This window comes from Lolium rigidum, chromosome 2 (genome assembly GCF_022539505.1).
Source record: "Lolium rigidum isolate FL_2022 chromosome 2, APGP_CSIRO_Lrig_0.1, whole genome shotgun sequence".
Classification (NCBI taxonomy): Eukaryota; Viridiplantae; Streptophyta; class Magnoliopsida; order Poales; family Poaceae; genus Lolium; species Lolium rigidum.
In genome coordinates this window covers 284,531,627-284,552,664 of record NC_061509.1, presented here as the reverse complement: position 1 = coordinate 284,552,664, position 21,038 = coordinate 284,531,627, and positions in this window count along the sequence as shown.

Below are 21,038 nucleotides of genomic sequence, written 5' to 3'. Positions count from 1 at the left end.
CAACGTATCGATAATTTCTTGTGTTCCATGCTACATTATTGATGTTATCTACATGTTTTATGCACACTTTATGTCATATTCGTGCATTTTCTCGGAACTAACCTATTAACAAGATGCCGAAGTGCCGCTTGCCGTTTTCTCGCTGTTTTTGGTTTCAGTAAATCCTAGTAAAGAAATATTCTCGGAATTGGACGAAATAAAAGCCCGGAGGCCTATTTTCTCACGAAGCTTCCGAAGTCCGAAGGAGAGACGAAGAGGGGCCACAGGGTGGCCAAACCCTAGGGCGGCGCGGCCCCCCCTGGCCGCGCCGGCCCGTGGTTTGGGCCCCCGTGCCGCCTCTTGACTTGCCCTTCCGCCTACAAATAGCCTCCGTGACGAAACCCCCGCACCGAGAGCCACGATACGGAAAACATTACCGAGACGCCGTCGCCGCCGATCCCATCTCGGGGGATCCTCGGAGATCGCCTCCGGCACCCCGCCGGAGAGGGGAATCATCTCCCGGAGGACTCTACACCGCCATGGTCGCCTCCGGAGTGATGAGTGAGTAGTCTACCCCCGGACTATGGGTCCATAGCAGTAGCTAGATGGTTGTCTTCTCCCCATTGTGCTATCATTGTCGGATCTTGTGAGCTGCCTATCATGATCAAGATCATCTATATGTAATTCTATATGTTGCGTTTGTTGGGATCCGATGAATAGAGAATACTTGTTATGTTGATTATCAAAGTTATGCTTATGTGTTGTTTATGATCTTGCATGCTCTCCGTTATTAGTAGATGCTCTGGCCAAGTAGATGCTTTTAACTCCAAGAGGGAGTACTTATGCTCGATAGTGGGTTCATGCCCGCATTGACACCGGGACAAGTGACGAAAAGTTCTAAGGTTGTGTTGTGCTCGTTGCCACTAGGGATAAAACATTGATGCTATGTCTAAGGATGTAGTTGTTGATTACATTACGCACCATACTTAATGCAATTGTCTCGTTGTTTGCAACTTAATACTCGGAGGGGGTTCGGATGATAACCTCGAAGGTGGACTTTTTAGGCATAGATGCAGCTTGGATGGCGGTCTATGTACTTTGTCGTAATGCCCAATTAAATCTCACTATACTCATCATGATATGTATGTGCATTGTCATGCTCTCTTTATTTGTCAATTGCCCAACCGTAATTTGTTCACCCAACATGCCGTTCGTCTTATGGGAGAGACACCTCTAGTGAACCGTGGACCCCGGTCCAATTCTCTTTACTGAAATACAATCTATCGCAATACTTGTTTCTACCGTTTTCTCGCAAACAATCATCTTCCACACAATACGGTTAATCCTTTGTTACAAGCAAGCCGGTGAGATTGACAACCTCACTGTTTCGTTGGGGCAAAGTAGCTTGGTTGTGTTGTGCAGGTTCCACGTTGGCGCCGGAATCTCCGGTGTTGCGCCGCACTACATCTCGCCGCCATCAACCTTCAACGTGCTTCTTGGCTCCTCCTGGTTCGATAAACCTTGGTTTCTTTCTGAGGGAAAACTTGCTGCTGTGCTCATCATACCTTCCTCTTGGGGTTGCCCAACGAACGTGTGAAATACACGCCATCAACTACTCACAAGACATCATATGGAACATGATCAGAGGTGATATGATGATGAATAACAATCTGAACATAAACCTTGGTTCAATGGTTTCACTCAATAGCATCAATAACAAGTAGAAATCGATGCGGGAGAGTTTCCCCTATCAAACAATCAAGATCAAACCCAAATTGCTACGGCGGTGACGATGTCCAGCGGTGGAGATGGCGGTGATGATGATGAAGATGATGGTGATGGCGATGGAGATGATGTCCAGCTCGATGGCGGTGACGATGGCGTCGATTTCCCCCTCCGGGAGGGAATTTCCCCGGCGGAGAGCTCTTTTCTCTCTGGTGTTCTCCGCCCGCGAGAGCGGCTGCAACCCTTCGTGAGGATCCCTCTGTGGCTTCGGTTTCGGGACGAAGGGTTTCGCGAAGAAAAGGAGGCGAAAGGGTGCAGTGGGGCCCCCACACCACAAGGTGGCGCGGCCGAGCCATGGGCCGCGCCGCCCTATGGTGCAGGCCCACCTTGGGTCCAGCTGGCTCCCCCTTCGGCTTCCTTCGTCATCCGGAAAAATAGGATTTTTGGTAAAGTTTCCTTCCACGAGTTGATCTTCCGAAATATTGCATCCGACGGTGCTTTTCCGAGCAGAATCCACGGCTCCGGTGCGCGATCTCCAAATAATCATGAAACATGCAAAATAGATGAAATAACATAAGTATTGTGTCCCAATATGAAATATATCAATGAATAACAGCAAATTATGATATAAAATAGTGATGCAAATTGGACGTATCAGAGTCACGGAATATGATGAAGAAGCTTTTAGAAAAGCATTGGAAGACGATGTCGACGCATTGGACGAAGCCAGAGATGAAGTACTATCACGGGTCACCAAGTATCAGCAAGACCTGAAAAATTATCATAGTCGACGTTTGCGACCAAGGTCCTTTCAGGTGGGAGATCTAGTTCTACGACTCAATCAACAGAGTACTGAAAAACTCGAGTCACCATGGCTTGGCTCTTATATCGTCACGGAAGTCATCGAAGGAGGAGCGTACAGGATTAAGGATAAGAAGACAGGGGTTCCTGAGAAAAACCCCTGGAACGTGGCGCAGCTAAGGCGTTTCTACGCTTAGTGTCGAAATATAGTCCTCCTTGTAAAAATACAATGTACTGAAACGCCCGCGAGTTTTTAGACGCACTCTTTTCCTTTTTCAGGGCACCGAGTGGGGCTGGAAAAGGTTTTTAATGAGGCGGGCTCGCGGTGCTGCAATATAATAAAAATAGTGGAGATATATATCTTTTTCTTCGACATGCTCGGGGGCTTGTGCCCAGGAGCTACAATATATATTATCAAAAATATTTCGCCTTGGTGCAAAACACCTCGCAAAATAAATGAAGATACAAAATAGTGATCAGCAAAAAAAATGCTCGGGGGCTTGTACCCGCAAATATAGTACACTCAATATAATTTATCTTGCCTTGGTTCAACCCCGTTTACACAATAAAGAAAATCGCCACCGAAACACTCGGGGGCTTGACAAAGAAAAGAAAGGAACACATCTTTCGTGGCTTTACAATATACAATGTACAATCATTGAGGAAAATCGGCAAGACAAAGGAAAAATTCCTAACGGCCGTCTAGTATGTTATCTATGGTCATTCGTTCATTATTGGAAGTGCGAGTGCTATGTTCAGCATAGCTGCCTTTCACGAAGAATTCAGCATCCATCCAAAGCAATTCATCCATCATATCTTCAGCTACAGGCTTTACCACGTCATCAATTTTGTCAATATTCCTTTTCCTCTTTGCCATCTTGGCTAAGCACTTAGCGACAATTCGACTCATGTCTAACTTCGGATAGCAGATTTGTATCATGATCATAGCAAATCTCGCGCCAGCAGACATTTGAGCCCGTACAAATCCATGGATTCGAGGGGGATCCCGGAATTTATCCAGCAGAGCAGGAAGAGTTTCTGGCATCTTGTTGCGCGGAAACAAGGCGCTATAAACCAAAGACAAGGTTCTTGTACATAAATCAAGGAACTCACGAACCTGACAAGCGCGGTCTTGAAATCTAACAATTTGTCGGGTGCGTTCTGGAGTGGCCCAGAACAGAGAACCATGGTCAAGTGAAAGGTTAACCAGGAGATTTGTCATTGTGTATACCTTTGGTCTTCGGCAGCAGTGTCTAGAAAGGAACCTATTTGCCGACAGCACAATAATTTCAAAGGAGGAAACAGCGAAAAAACAGAAGAAGTTTTTGTTTGCAAAAGTATACCTGACATATCCACACTGGCTTCATTCATCAACTCGAGCATAAAATTCTCTCGGGTGGTAGCCTTCGCAGCTTCAGAAATGGCGGCTTCCTTGGCAGCTATGGCTTCATGAGCCTGCTGCAGCGCGATTTTCTCTTTTTTCGGATGCCTTTCGAGACTGCTCCATCATCACAAGTGTTTGCTTCTTCGCATACTGAACCTGCTGATGAAGTTCCTCCAAATCTTGCGTTGAATCCTTATTCGAGGAATCTTCACCAAGTTCATTATCAATAGGCGTTTTCTTCGAGTGAGAGGAAGCAGGAAAAACATCGGAGGGACGAGGAGTTGAAGTGTAGTTATCAAATATCAACTGAAAACAAAAGGTTCGACATCAATCATCAGGCAAAATAGAATTTCATTGATTCTAAAAAATATTTACAAGGCATTACAATGGAGGACACTCTAGTGGACTAGTAGGAGAAGTGTCGCCAAAAGCTACTTTGGCGACAGCATCAAAAGGTAAAAAGAAAAAGAAAAAATAAAAAAGACAGGATGGTCTACTTGACCTCCGGCTTCGATGAGCTGGGAGCAGGAGTTGGCTTGCATCCGAGGTAGGCAAGGATTTTCTTCGCATTAGGCCTGGCAGCCTTGATCAAGGTTTGCCACCTCTTCGTCTCCATTGCCATTGTGTCGCCAACTTTCGTCCAGTCGACATCTTGTTGGCTGTCAGCGACCAAGGCGATAGTGCCTTTGACCAACTTTCAAACCTTCTTGGCGAAGTTTGAGCCCAAAATCTTCTTGGGAGTTGAAGTGCTTGGCAGATTGTTACTACATAAAATGCCATCCAAGTTCGAATTAATGAGAATATTAGATTGATGGCCGAATTGCATGCTAGGTGGGAAAGAGAAGAAAATTAAAAACTTGCTAAAGAGAATAATGTAGCTAAAGTTTGGACTATTACCACCACTAGTAATGTTAATGATTCACATGTTGCTACACCTCCTACTATCAATGGTAAAATAATTGGTGTTGGCAATGTTACTACTCCTAGTGCAAAGCGTGCAAAATTGCCTCGAAACCGCTAAAACCGCTCGAAATTGATAAAACCGCTGAAATTTTTCAAAATATTGGGGATAATGATCCCATTGCTGTAGATCATAATGGTTTAGACTTTGATGATTGTCACATCTCTGAAGTTATAAAGTTCTTACAAAAACTTGCTAAAAGTCCCAATGCTAGTGCTATAAATTTGGCCTTTACAAAACATATTACAAATGCTCTCATAAAAGTTAGAGAAGAGAAACTAAAACTTGAAACTTCTATACCTAGGAAGTTAGAAGATGGTTGGGAGCCCATCATTAAGATGAGGGTCAATGATTTTGATTGTAATTCTTTATGTGATCTTGGTGCAAGTATTTCTGTTATGCCTGAGAAAATTTATGATATGCTTGACTTGCCACCATTGAAGAATTGTTATTTGGATGTTAATCTTGTTGATAATGCTATAAAGAAACCTTTGGGGAGGATTGATAATGTTCGTATTATGGTTAACAATAACCTTGTCCCCGTTGATTTTGTTGTCTTGGATATTGAATGCAATGCATCTTGTCCCATTATATTGGGAAGACCTTTTCTTCGAACTGTTGGTGCCACCATTGATATGAAGGAAGGTAATATTAAATATCAATTTCCTCTCAAGAAAGGTATGGAACACTTCCCTAGAAAGAGAATGAAGTTACCTTATGATTCTATTATTAGAACAAATTATGATGTTGATGCTTCGTCTCTTGATGTTACTTGATTCACACTTTCTGTGCCTAGCTGAAAGGCGTTAAAGAAAAGCGCTTATGGGAGACAACCCACTATTTTACTTCTGCACTTTATTTTATATTTGAGTCTTGGAAGTTGTTACTACTGTAGCAACCTCTCCTTATCTTTACTTTGTTGCATTGTTGTGCCAAGTAAAGTCTTTGATAGTAAAGCCAATACTAGATTTGGATTACTGCGCAGGAACAGATTTCTTGTCGTCACGAATTTGAGCAGTAGTCTCTGTAGAAAAATTAAAAAAATCTGCCAATTTACGTGCGTGATCCTCAGATATGTACGCAACTTTCATTAATTTGGGAATTTTCATCTGAGCAAGTCTGGTGCCACTTTAAAATTCGTCTATACGAACTGTTCTGTTTTGACAGATTCTGCATTTTATTTCGCATTGCATGTTTTGCTATGTTTGATGGATTTCTTTGTTCCATTAACTTTCAGTAGCTTTGTGCAATGTTCAGAAGTGTTAAGAATGATTATGTCACCTCTGAATATATGAATTATGCACTGACCCTCTAATGAGTTTGTTTCGAGTTTGGTGTGGAGGAAGTTTTCAAGGGTCAAGAGAGGAGGATGATACAATATGATCAAGAAGAGTGAAAAGTCAAAGCTTGGGGATGCCCCCGTGGTTCATCCCTGGATATTTTAAGAAGACTCAAGCGTTTAAACTTGGGGATGCCCAAGGCATCCCTTCTTCATCGACAACTTATCAGGTTCCTCTAGTGAAACTATATTTTTATTCCGTCACATCTTATGTGCTTTACTTGGAGCGTCTGTTTGTTTTTATTTTTGTTTTTGTTTGAATAAATCGGATCCTAGCATTCTTTGTTTGGGAGAGAGACACGCTCTGCTGTTTCGTATGAACAAATATGTTCTTAGCTTTATCTTTAATGTTCATTGCGAAAGTTGGACTATTTCATTCATTGTTATATGGTTGGAAACGGAAAATGCCGCATGTGGTAAATGGTATAATGTCTTGAATAATTTGATACTTGGCAATTGTTGTGCTCATATAGATCTTGTTTAAGCTCTTGCATCATGTACCTTGTACTCATTAATGAATAACTACATAGAGCTTGTTAAAATTTGGTTTGCATGATTGATCTCTAGAGTCTAGATATTTTCTGGTTGAGGTGTTTGAACAACAAGGAGACAATATAAAGTCTTATAATAGTTACGATATGTTCATGTGTGAGCTTTGCTGCACCTTTTATACTTGAGTTTGCTTCAAACAACCTTGCTAGCCTAGCCTTGTATTGAGAGGAATTCTTCTCGTGCATCCAAATCCTTGAGCCAATAACCATGCCATTTGTGTCCACCATACCTACCTACCACATGGTATTTCCCTGCCATTCCAAAGTACATTACTTGAGTGCTACCTTTAAATTTCTATTCTTTGCCTTTGCAATATATAGCTCATGGGACAAATAGCCTTAAAAACTATTGTGGTGAAGAATATGTACTTATGTGTCTTATTTCTTAATAAGTTGCTTGTTGAGTGGTAACCATGTTTCTGGGGACGCCATCAACTTTTACCTTTGTTGAATATCATGTGAGTTGCTATGCATGTTCGTCTTGTCTCAAGTAAGAGCGATTTTCATGATCAAATGGTTTGAGTATGCATACTGTTAGAGAAGAACATTGGGCCGCTAACTAAAGCCATGATTCATGGTGGAAGTTTCAGTGTGGACAACTAATCCTCAATCTCTTATGAGAATATTAACTCTTATTGAATGCTTATGCATTAAAGAGGAGTCCATTATCTGTTGTCTATGTTGTCCCGGTATGGATGTCTAAGTTGAGAATAATCATAAGCGAGAAATCCAATGCGAGCTTTCTCCTTAGACCTTTGTACAGGCGGCATAGAGGTACCCCTTTGTGACACTTGGTTGAAACATATGCTATGCAATGATAATCCGTGTTAATCCAAGCTAATTAAGACAAGGTGCGAGCACTATTAGTATACTATGCACGAGGCTTGCAACTTATAAGATGTCTTATACATAACACATATGCTTTATTACTACCGTTGACAAAATTGTTTCTTGTTTTCAAAATGAAAAGCTCTAGCACAAATATAGTAATCAATGCTTCCCTCTGCGAAGGGCCTATCTTCTACTTTATTGTTGAGTCAGTTTGCCTATTCTTTTTATCTTAGAAGCAAACACTTGTATCAACTGTGTGCATTGATTCTTACATGTTTACTTATTGCACTTGTTATATTGCTTTATGTTGACAATTATACATGAGATATATATGTTGAAGTTGAAAGCAACCGCTGAAACTTATATCTTTCTTTATGTTGCTTCAATACCTTTACTTTGAATTTATTGCTTTATGAGTAACTCTTATGCAAGTGTTATTGATGCTTGTCTTGAAAGTATTATTCATGAAAAGTCTTTGCTATATGATTTATTTGTTTACTCATTATCTTCATCATTGCTTCGAATCGCTACATTCATCTCATATGCTTTACAATAGTATGATCAAGATTATGATAGCATGTCACTTCAGAAATTATCTTTGTTATCATTTACCTACTCGAGGGCGAGTAGGAACTAAGCTTGGGGATCCTTGATACGTCCCAAACGTATCTATAATTTCTTATGTTCCATGCTACTTTTATGATGATACTCACATGTTTTATACACATTATATGTCATTATTATGCATTTTCCGGCACTAAACTAATGACGAGATGCCGAAGAGCCAGTTGCTGTTTTCTGCTGTTTTTGGTTTCAGAAATCCTAGTAAGGAAATATTCTCGGAATTGGACGAAATCAACGCCCAGGGGCCTATTTTTCCACGAAGCTTCCGGAAGTCCGAAGAGGAAACGAAGTGGGGCCACGAGGTGGCGCCACACTAGGGCGGCGCGGCCCAGGTGCTGGCCGCGCGGCCCTGTTGTGTGGGCCCCTCGTGACCCTCCCGACTCTGCCCTTCCGCCTACTTAAGGTCTTCGTCGCGAAACCCCCAGTACCGAGAGCCACGATACGGAAAACCTTCCAGAGACACCACTAGTGAACTATGGACCCCGGTCCTATTCTTTACATCTGAAATACAATCTACTGCAATTGTTCTTTACTGTTCTTCGCAAACAATCATCATCTTCCACACAATACATCTAATCCTTTGTTTACAGCAAGCCGGTGAGATTGACAACCTCACTGTTACGTTGGGGCAAAGTTCTGTGATTGTGTTGTGCAGGTTCCACGTTGGCGCCGGAATCCCTGGTGTTGCGCCGCACTACACTCCGCCACCATCAACCTTCAACGTGCTTCTTGGCTCCTCCTGGTTCGATAAACCTTGGTTTCTTTCTGAGGGGAAACTTGCTACTGTACGCATCACACCTTCCTCTTGGGGTTCCCAACGGACGTGTCGACTGCACGCATCAGAGATCTTGGATCTCTCCCACTCCAGATCTTCGGCGGCCATCTTGGATTCCGGAGTGTTGTGCCTGGTCAGGCGCGCGCGAGGTGGCATCAACACTACTAGGAAAAGCCTTATAGCAGCACACCTTACCGCCGGCGAGTATGGATAGAAGATGCCGGCGGTAATGCCTTACAGGGGTGCCTAACTCTACCGCCGGCGAGTTTGAATGGAGGGCGCCGGGGGTGCGTGTGTTACCGCCGGCGAGTAGGGCACGAAGGTGCCGGCGATATGATGGGCTGCGGGGTCCCCGTTGGGCCTGGACTTACCGCCGGCGGTTTGGGCCCAAAGCGCCGGGGGTAGAAGGCTCTACCGCCGGCGAACCCGAATAGACGATGCCGGGGGTAATGAGTTGCAGGGTGGGCCACCCAGCGGCCACCCATCTTGCCCTTACCGCCGGCGGTTTAGCTCCAAAAGCGCCGGGGGTAATGCTCCCTACCGCTGGCAACTTCGTTCGTAGGCGCCGGCGGTAACCTGGGCCATGCCTTAAGACGACCAGCCACCTACCACCACCCACACACACTCATATGTGATGGCAAATCAACCCAAGCACTAGTTAGCTCATTCCCCCACCCATTTTAGCTATTTCAACCACTAAAATATGATGTATTTGAGCAAATCATGCACTACCTAGCCCCTCTTGCATGATTTGCATAATCTAGATCTAGATCTATCTCCTCCCACCACCTTTTGCACTAGATCTAGCTAGATCTCTCCATTTATTAGATCTCTAGATCTCTCAAGCATTAAAGTCGACGTGTGGCGTCTCTCCGGTGCTTTTGGACGTCGCGTCAACTAATAGGTACATAACTAAATGAGTGGAATGTTCATGTGTTGGCGAAAATTCGCGGTTATATCACTAGTACTAGTGGTGGCAAAAGGCGCGGTTCCATATATGTAAATGCATTGTTTTGCATTTGTTTACGCGTGCAGGAACATTGAGTTGCCAATGTTTTGCCGGAATGTTGATTAACTTCCGTTCCGGCGAATTTTGGAACTCCAGCATGACAATATTTAGCAAAGGTCATGCCGAATCGTACACGGGTGAAGAGAAGAAAAGGTACTACGGAAGGATCGAGGAAATCTGGGAGCTCGACTACGTCGGGGAGAAGCTACCGATGTTTCGTGTCAGATGGGCTACGGACGTCACAAAAGAAGATGCGTATGTCACCACCATGCGACTGCCCCCCAAATCCAAGACCAAGAACCCCACCGCGCAAAATGAGCCTTGGGTATTGGCTAAGCACGTCGAGCAATGCTTCTTCATAACCGACCCGTCAAGGCCCAGCCCGTGTTGTCGTAAGGAGAGGAAAAAGGGCCCTCGTCGGAATGGATGGAGTGACCGACGAGCAAGACTTCGACGGCCTCGTCGGAGACCCAATGATGGAAGAACCCGATGAAGACGATAGAACCTACACACTAAGAAGAAGAAGGACGACGCTACCTAGGTCAAGTGTTCCTCCGTACACAAGGAGTCGCGATGATACCGGTGGGGTCACAAGGACCAAGCGGAAGGGACTTTGAAGTCATTTGTGTATTTCTAATAATTATCTCTCGAACAACTATTTGTCCGTCTCAAGTGTATCCTAAATTTATGTCTTGGTTTTTTATTGGATATCGCCGAAAGGACTTTGAAGTCATTCAAGAATTAAAATCATAAATTTATGTCTTGCAATTTATCCTTCATTGGTTTATTTTATCGGATGTTGCCAAAGGACTTTACAATTTATCTAAATAACTAGAAACAATAAAAAAAGGTCTTAAGAAAAGAAAAAAAAAGGTGGTTTATTCGCACCTGTGGGGATTCGAACTGCAGATGTGCTGGGTGGGGGGAAGGAACGAAACCACTCTGGTAGGTAGTCAGGTTTGTTAAATGACAGGGTTTGTTAAAAGAAATACTAGATGTCATTACCCCCGGCGAATACATTACTTCCGCCCGCGGTAAGCCCATGGGTCCCACCTGTCATCGACCGAAAACTTACCGCCGGCGTTTCGCGCAAATCGCCGGGGATAACTCCTTCATGACTTAGCCATTCGGCCAAATCTGGCCAAATCCCAAATCTCCCTTGCCCCGTTCCTCGATCCGCCGTCGTTCCTCACCTCGCGTCGTCGCCCTCCGTCGCAGTAGCTCGCCCCATCGCCCTCCGTCGCACCACCTCGCCCCGTCGCCCTCCGTCGCACCACCTCGCCCCGTCGCCCTCCGTCGCAGTAGCTCGCCCCATCGCCCTCCGTCGCACCACCTCGCCCCGTCGCCCTCCGTCGCACCACCTCGCCCTGTCGCCCTCCGTCACAGTAGCGCCTTCTTCTCTGGCTCCACCCAGCTCGCCGTCTTCCGCCCCAAGGTCGACGAGATCTCCCTCCTCACCGTCAACACCACCACTGGCTTCAGGTGTGTGCTCCATTGACCCCTCCCTCCCCTCCCCTCCGTCAATTTGCTCGTGAATCTGTTGGCTTGGTTAGTATGATTTGATGACTGATTTGTAAATTTCTGAATTTTTTTACTACAAATTTCATGCCATGCTAATAAAATTGATCTACATTGTAGTTGCCTACAAAACTGTAATTAACACTGTAAACAGTAGGATTGTTCTTGGCAGTATCTATCTTGGTCCTTATTTATTCTCTGTTAAAGACTGTTGATATGTTTCTTATCATTAGTGGATCATTACTGAACAATGCTCACTGTGTAGCAAGTCATTGGAACATATATAGCTTGAACTTGGCCATTATTCTCCTCTCAGTCTAATAGATGCTCTTCATGGCAAGAATGTGGTTACTGAGATCAATTAGGATTATAAGATTTAGAGCAATAATAATAACTTGGCCTTCATTTTTGTTCATGAATAATTTAATACTGTTTCAGAGATTCTCTTATCTATACATATATCATGACTGTGAAGTGGAAAAATGTTGATTTACCCCGTGATAAGTAATAGACCAGTTTCTGTTTATTTGCTTTGTAAACATCCTTACTATTTATTGCCGTATGAAGTGTCTCTGTGAAGTATTTGAGCATGAATTTTTGGTGTGAATTGCACAAAAACTCTAGTATACTGATACCTGCAGAACTGCATATATAATGAATTTTAACTGCGTAGGCTGTCCAATCCAATTATCCAAAACTGTAGCAATCATGGATGGCCTTTAGGTTAGGAATTGCACGGTCTAGTCATGCCTAGCGTTGAAGAGCTCTACATATTTGCTTAGAGAGTAGATTGCAATATTTATTTTGCAATTCTGGACTGATGAATAGCCTTCTTTGCTATGTGCAGCTCCTCCCGTCGCAGCAGCTCACGCCCGCCTCTCCAGCCCGCCGACCAGGTGCCAACCGCCGCAGGAACAAGCTGCCCGCCTCTCCGACCTCGTCTTCACCGCTCACTCCTCCAGAAGCTCAAGGTAATTAGAATGGGGATGAATGTGAAATGGCTAGACCTCGAGCATATGGCCGGAGCTGATGTGGTGGTGCTAGACCCGAGCATATGCCGGAGGCTCAGGTCATTGCTATATTGATGTGTCTGGAAGTAAAAGTTGTGTGAAATGTCTCTGCAGGTACACATTGAGTGCCAATGTTTTGCCGGAATGTCGATTAACTTCCGTTCCGGCGAATTTCTGGCACTCCGGCATGACCTTTTTTTAGCAAAGGTCATGCCGAATTTTCGCATATCTGTTGTACACTTGTACTTCACACTGTGATGCTTGCTGGTTATAGCACCATATATAATAACCAATTATTTATGTGTACATTAACTTGATAACATTTCATGGATTAACCGATGAAGTTTGATGCCATCATGGTAGCACAGTTTTATTCAGAACATGGTAGCACACAGTATGTTGTCTTTCAACAAAGCACCCCATTTGGTGAATCTAATCTTTCAAGAAAACATGATCTTGTTTTACTTTTTCTAGCCACAGTATATGAATTTCTGAATTTGTCAAGTGATAGTTACAGTATATGAATTTCTGAATTTGTCAAGTGATAGTTACAGTATATGAATTTCTGAGTATATTTTTAAAATGAACACTTACAATAGCTTTTGCACTTACAATAGCTTGTGCACTTACAGTAGCTTATGCACTTACACATTGTTTTTTGTGGGGGACTATCTATAGCTGCAACATTGTTTTTTGATGGCCAATAGCTCTAAGGTTGTGACTGTTTAGTAATTGAACCCTTGAATTTGACTAACCAATATTGGTACAGAACACCAAACTGTGTCATTGGGTCGGTATACTTCATCTAGGCCTCCTGTTATGAAAAAAATAAAGGATTAGGTGTTCAACTTGGCTTCATCTGCATGTTTACAGTCAAATTTCTGAAGTAAACTTACACTAGTAGTGGCCATACAGTAGTAGTCAAATTTCTGAAGTAAACTTACACTAGTAGTGCACTAATGAATTTAGTATAGCTAGGTTCTTTGGTTTTGTCAAATTAAAAATAGGTAAATACATTGTCTTAAATAAATGTGTGAGTGCATGCAAAATAGTGGCTTGTCATCACTGTACCAAACATTGCTTGTCATCACTGTACATTGTCTTAAATAGTGGCTTGTCTTGTGTATGCTCTGCTCTATGCTTATTTCTTCGAGAGATCATTTCTGCACTGCTCTATGCTTGCATGCAGATTTGTTACCATAGGCACCAGTAGTTAAAAACCTGATCTACTGAAGTTGGCTGGCAAACAGACATATGTTTTACTTTAGAAAAACATGCAATTGAATAAACATAAGTTCTAAGTTTTTTGTTATTTGCTACAGAAATTAACATAATATTTATTTGACTCTATGTGAATTCCATTTAGTTATCTGGTTGAAATGTCTTAAATTTTGAATCCAATTGACATAGAGATTCTTTAAAACTACACTTGATATTTATATTAATGATGAGTAACTGTCGAGTCAATACTTTCCTCTACTATTACAGTTTGGTATAACTCCAATTGAAGTTGCGGCTTTTCAAGGCAGTAGAGATTGTTCTCTGGCTCAAACACTTACAGTAGTACTTATTATACTTTTGATGCTATTGTTCTCTAGCTAGCGATGTCGTCTTCTGCAGACCCCCACAAAGACGTTGACGGGTCTTCTCAGCGGAAGTTGGATGAGCACTACAGGCTCATGGCCACGGATCAGCTGGAGGACCTTCCAGGCAGCGATGACGAGTCCTCGGAGGAGGGGGATGATGAGATGGACAACGATGGTGAGGATGAGAGGGGGGCTGCCGACGAGACCACCGATAGTGGCGTTGCCGGGGTAGCTCGGATACTACTACCGAGGCCAAGAGGAAACGGAAGCAGCGGCGCCCAAACAGGTCGGCACCACTCGTGACATAATCACCGCGGTGGACGCCAAGACCGGGATTCCTACCGAGCCCAAGCACGTGGCGAAGGGGTACGGCCTCCAACCGGGAGCAATCCTTCGGGACGTCGTCGACGTCAACGAGACGAAACTCCGAACCAAGAAGAAGCAACATCCGCAGGCCCAACTCCTTGCGCGGCTGCACGCACGGTATGAGTTCCCTGTGGAATACAGGAACGAGGATACCAAGGATAACATCGTGAACAGACGAGCCCTCTCTAAGTTCTCCAAGAACCTCAGCGGTTATAAAACCATGCTGAGGGGGATGCTTGGTAACAATGAGACTTGGGAAGAGATCCAGCGCCACTTCCCGTGGATGACGCTGGAGCAAGATAATAAATTCTTGGAAAACGAGGAGCTCGAGTACACCAAAAGTCAATCGACCCGGGGAAGGAGCCGGCGGATAAGAACATCGGTCACCACAATCTCGGTTGCCGTGGCTTCGAAGGCAAGCAGCCGGTATGGGACAAGGAGGACCAGGCCTACATAAATGCTAGCCTCGAGCCCCCTTTTGCCAAGTACAAAGACCCACTCTTCAGGGCATATCTCAGGTCCCGATACCATAGAGAATTGGCTGGAAAACGTGTCACGAAACCTGATGTGGTGGTGGGAGTTGAGTTGGTCGCCGACGCGAAGGTGATGGCACTAGAGAAAGCAGTGGTAAGCAATTTACCAGCTTATTAATTTGATACTGCTCACCAAGTCCATTACATTCTAAAATTGTTCATGTTACTTCGGCAGCTTGGCGGAACAAGCAGCCGCCGAATCAGCCGGCTCCTCGTCCCGTACGTCGACCGGCAAAGTCCCGTGGGACATGCCTTTTATCGTGGGTCCGAACACCGTGAAGGCGCGGCCGCTTTTGGACAAGCCCCACCGTGTCCCCGGCGCCGGAGGAGGTCGCAAGCTTGCCGACTATGGCTTGGACGTGCCCTCAAGCACTAGGGAGTCGCGGCGGGCGCAGAAGGACCGGGAGCACGAGGCTCTTCCGAAAAAGGTGGCCGACTTGGAAACAACCATGGAGCAACGCGTCGGTGCCGAGGTTCAGCAACGAGTCGGTGCCGAGGTTCGAGCAACGCGTCGGTGCCGAGGTTGCTACCGTGGTCGATGACGCGCTGGCCAACGGGGTCAATGAAATCATCCCTGATCTTGTGCTGTCGATGAAGAATTACTTCGACGCCGGCGGTAAGGGACCGATGCCGGTTATCAGCCTAGGCGCCAGCAACTCGGACAACCGGCCTCCAACTAGACACGCTCAATGCACACCCAACTTGGTGACTCCACCCGCCGGCAATGTCGGCGCTAGAGAGGATTCGCCGGACCCGGGGGGCCCAGTACTAGCCCCTCGGCTCACCCGCACGCCCGGCCTCGGTCCTTCAACGCGAGCCGAGCTTGACGCCCTCACGGTAATTAATTTAGTATCTCAAGCTCTACAAATTAGTTACTTTGTCGTCGCCCTCTCCGACATACACATGTTTTCACAGGCGAACGCGACTCCTTGCACCTTGCTACCGAATGTGGACAACAAGTTGAAGGCCGTAGCGAGCGGCAGTGTCATCCCGCCAACACAGCGGATTTTCCACCGCGTCGGGATGGATGATAGCTTGAGCCGGCTTCGCGTGAACCGGTCGTTACCGGGATGCCAAGACCTCCATCCTCCTTATCAACCCCGGAAACGGAAACCCCGCTCACTCTCGGGGACCTCAAGAATCACATCCTTCTATGGCCGAAAGCCCTAATTCGGCTGAACACCGCCTCGGGTTCGGAGGCAAGCTATGGCATGGTCACTCCTCAGGATGCAACGGATGCCCCGAGCCAAGCCAAGGTCCCAGCTCCAACGACTGCTTTGACGGCAGGCAAAGGCAGGGCCAGTGCTCCACCGGCTTATGATCAATTTGAGCCCGATAGTCAGCCCGATAGTCCGCACGAGAGTCAGCACGACAAGGCGTTGGACATCGATCAAGCTCCCATTGATACGTTCATCGCCGAGCTCGACGCCGACGCGGTTTCTCCTTACAAGCCACCCGCCGGTCATATCCTAAAGAAGAAGTTGTTCCTTTCACAAGAAACGCCCGAGCAGGAGGACACTACCGCCTTCACCGCTCCGCCCCGAGTTGGGCTTACCCCGAGGACACTCCTTGGTGTGACCACGGAAGGTATGAAACAAAACGCCGCTCCCAGTTGCAGTAAGAAGAAGGGCAGGAAGCGGAAGAAGTCGGGAGATGTTGCGGCAAGCAAGATAGTGGTTAATGACAAGTTGCCGACCCCGTGGAGGAAGTTGCATCACTTAGGCGAGCCGATGCTGCCGGCACACTATGTCAACAAGTTGACGCCGGATATGAGGAGCGTGCATGATGCTATTCTAACAAAGGAGAAGCTACTTCTTAAAGATAGAAATCCATCGTACCCGATTTTGATCGCCAAGGTGCCCACCGGCTTTGGCTTTGTCAACACATACCCTCGCGGACTTGATATTCATTCGGTACGAAGACATCTTCGGGCTCTTGCACATGCAACAGCTAGACCGAAGCTTGGTCCGCCTCATATCGCTCAGCATGGCGCACGATATCGCCATGGAGAACACAACGCACATCGCTATCATGGACCCCTACTACATGACTCCAACTGTCGCCCAGACCGAACAAGCGTTTCTCGCCAACTATATCAAGAATTTCTTGGTGTTAAACAAGGATAAGAGTTGCTTTGTCATACCATATTTCCGCGAGTAAGTATTTGGTTACTAAAGTACCCTATATTACATTCTTTCATGAATTTCCTTAATAGCTGAGTATGATGATTTATTTCCATTTTGCGCAGCTTTCAAGTATTGCACCCTCCTCCTCTTTTACCCGTATCATTCCGATGTCACTTATCTCGACTCCGGGCTTGATAAGGAGAAAGACTTCACCGACCTTAAGTCTACACTTGATAAAGCCCTCAGCGGCTTCATAGCTGAGGTTGGCGTCAACAAACTCAGGCATGAGAAGAAAGTTAAGGGTTGCCATGTGTGCAACCACATAACCAAGTTCCCCTGCCTAAAGCAATCGGTGGATGACAATGGGATGGAGGCATGGTTTGCCATCCTACAGATGAGGGCGGTTGTAAGGTCTCGGAACGATCTCTTGTTGCCATCTCGCTCTGCAGGGGAAGTTCGTGAACATGGCGGACACCACCGATGAAAACGTGAGAGGCGACTTCCGTGCCATCCAACGGACCATTTGCACAATACTCTGGAGGGATGTCATCATGAATGGTGGCTTGTTCAACTATGCCTCCGCACTTTCTAATTCCGAGATAGAAGGCCGATTAGAAGATGGATGTGACGAGAGAACATTCAACACGCTCGAGGGCATCCGTCCCTTCCCGCCGAAGTAGACTTGAGTCAAAAACTTTTGTGTCCTGCAAATGTTAGTCATAAATTACATAAGTATTTTTTATGTTTGTTCTTTTGCACACCTATATGTTATATCTCTCTCTATGGATGTACTAACAACTTACATTTCTTTGTTGTGTGTTTGCATAGATGACGTACTATGTCGTCTACCACGGCAGGGTTCCTGGAGTCTACGAGGACCGGGAAGACCGTAGGAGGCAGGTCCACCGTTTCAGCGGCAACATCTACAAGGGGTACACCACTTTGGAGGAGGCGGAAACTCGATACGCCAACTTTCGAGCGGGACAGAGGAGGGAGATGTGGAGGACCCCTTTCATCGTGATGATGCTTGCCGCCACCGTCTCTCTAGTTTATTATGTCATTGTTGTTTAGCTAGGTCATCGACACTCGGACTTATATGTATTTCTGTAACATGTGCTACTTCGAGTCGTGATGTTATGGTCAACTATCTACTATCTAAACTTGTCTTATTAATGCATGCATGTTGTGAACATTTGGGACTTTCTATATAACTGTGTATCTGGCTGTATTTCTAGTAATATCTGTGTTATACTTTGATGTGTGTATTCTTGTGTATGTACTGTGTATTCTGGTCTGTATTCTGGTGTATATACATTACTTTTCGAGTTTTATTTTTTAATCCCGTGATCAATACCACCGGCGCTCCTAAACTATACCTCGGCGAAATTGGAATCGCCGGTGGTGCAGCCAATTACCCCCGGCGAATTGGTAAGACGCCGGTGCTAAGCTGCACCGCCGGCGATTTGAGAAAAGCGCCGGGGATAATGACACGTACCACCGGCGATTTGGAAAACTCTGGCGGTAAGGGGTTACCACCGGCGAGGAGGTCGCCGGAGAACATGAAAACGCCGGCGGTAAGGGTTTCTGGGGCGCCGGCGGTAGTACATTTCCTAGTAGTGCAATGAGCGTGGAGGAGAAAGATGCGAGCGTGGTTGAGCGCAGGAGGCAATGGGCGCAGTGGAGGATTTTTGCAGAGGAAGAACAGAGGCGCGATGTGAGCGAAAGTATTGGCGGAGGAAGACGATGACCTTAAATAGAGGTGCGGTGAAACGACGCACCGTTGGATGAGGAGATTGCGGGATAGATGGTGTACACGTGGACAAGAGGTAAAAAGTAATTTCGTGATGACGAGAAAAAAACAGGAGCTACAGTACGTGCGCCAGGAAAAGTGGAGGACGTGTGTCCCCCACTTGCACGACGTGTCAATTTGCTGAGAAATTTGGGCCCGCAAGTAAGAGAGAGAGCAGTTCTCGCATTTTCCGGATGCAGCGGTCGTGGCTATCGTCAGCAATGATGTCACCTTGGCAAGAGAAAAATTCGGCTAAGCAGCTTTATAATAATGGCGACAGCAGAAGATTGTTGATTATTTCGATAGCCTTTGATCAAATACAAGTTTTTGATCAAATGCTCGGGGGCTACTTTGGAACAATGAAAAACTTCGAGAGTGACAAAATAGAAATGGCGAGAGCCTATGATCAAATACAAGCATTTGTTCATAGCCTCGGGGGCTACTCCCATCGGGAGCGCTGTTCGCGCACCCGACAGATATAAAAAATTCGAGAAAGAAGGAAAATATAGCAACGTAAGGCGTTGAGCCTACACCCAAGCACAAGTCCTTGGCTGTAGCCTCGGGGGCTACTCCCATCGGGAACGCTGTTCGCGTGCCCGATGAAATTATAAAAAAAAAAAAGAGGATGAGAAGAAAATGTGAGCATATTTCGAGTTATAATAAATAACTCTACATATACTCCCATCGGGGGAGCAATATAAGTCATCCGTTGACTCAATAAAATGTGCTATTCCATCAGCCGAAAAAGCACTCGACAATATATTCTCAGAGCGCCAAAGTTGCGAATAATCTCTGAATGCCGCAAAACTTTGCGAAGGTAAGACCCCAGATCCGTTCTGAGTGGCGTGGCGCCGTCTCTGACATCGGTTTGCTACTTTTTTCCGTATCAACAGATACGAAGAAAAATCCTAACGGACGCGTTAGGTACCCGATAAAATATGACTGGGACTCGACAGAATGGTAAGACCTTAAGCGGCACCCGTCGAAGATTACACCGAGTATCCCGAGATCATGTCCAGGGACGTGATCTTGAAGTAGGTTTTTGCGGATTGCCACTAGAGCGAGTTAACTAGTACCTGATCCGTCAGATGAACTAGCCCCAACTACCATTATCCCTGTACAATATATAATTTCGTATCCAAAGATATGTGATAAAGTTCCGAGTTATTGAATGAATATAAAGTTGGAGATTTTCCCTGACTCTGCGATTCAAGCAAAATCTCGGGGGCTACTGACATAGGCATCCCCAATGGGCCTGCCGAAGATGGTACCCGGGGTTTACTGAAGGCCCACGACCCGAAGGATAAGGAGAATCGGAAGCCCAAATTATTATTAAGGAAAGCTAGAGTTGTATTAGAAAACAATACTTGTAATCTTGCGGGATGAGTTGGAAACCCTCCCGGACTCTGTAACTTGTGTATTACGAATCCCTCGACTCCGCCTCCTATATAAGGGGGAGTCGAGGGACAAAGAAAGCATCGAATCATTGTCTCACAAACCCTAATTTTCATATCGTCGAGTACTTTTCGGCTGAAACCTTCGAGATCTAGTTGCCCTCTACTTCCGACTAAAACCCTAGTCTACAACCCGTAGGCATTGATAAGTTAATCCCTTGTCAATGAGCTGCAAGAAAAGCTTCAATCCGATCAAGGTTTCTCTTGGGCTGCACTCGGGTACCAACATTGTCATAGAAACATGGTAAGTTCAAACCTCTTTCATTTTCAATGATCATGTTGTGAAGAATCACACAACATGTCATGATATCAACAAGAGTTTCCTTGTCCCAAAACCTAGCAGGACCCCGGACAATTGCAAACTTTGCTTGCAAGACACCAAACGCTCTCTCAATATCCTTGCGGCATGCCTCTTGATTTTTGGTGAAGCAAGCTTCCTTTCTTGTCAAAGCCTTGTCCTTTTTCTCTTTTATGGACTTGACAAGGGTAAATACCATCTGTGAGATAGTACCCCATGGTGTACTCATTGTTCATAACTTTGTAGTTACAAGGTGGAGCTTCACACTTAACTAGTCTTGCAAACAAAGGGGATCTATTCAAGATGTTGATGTCGTTGAGTGTCCCCGGCAGTCCAAAAAAAGCATGCCAAATCCATAAGTCTTGAGAGGCCACAGCTT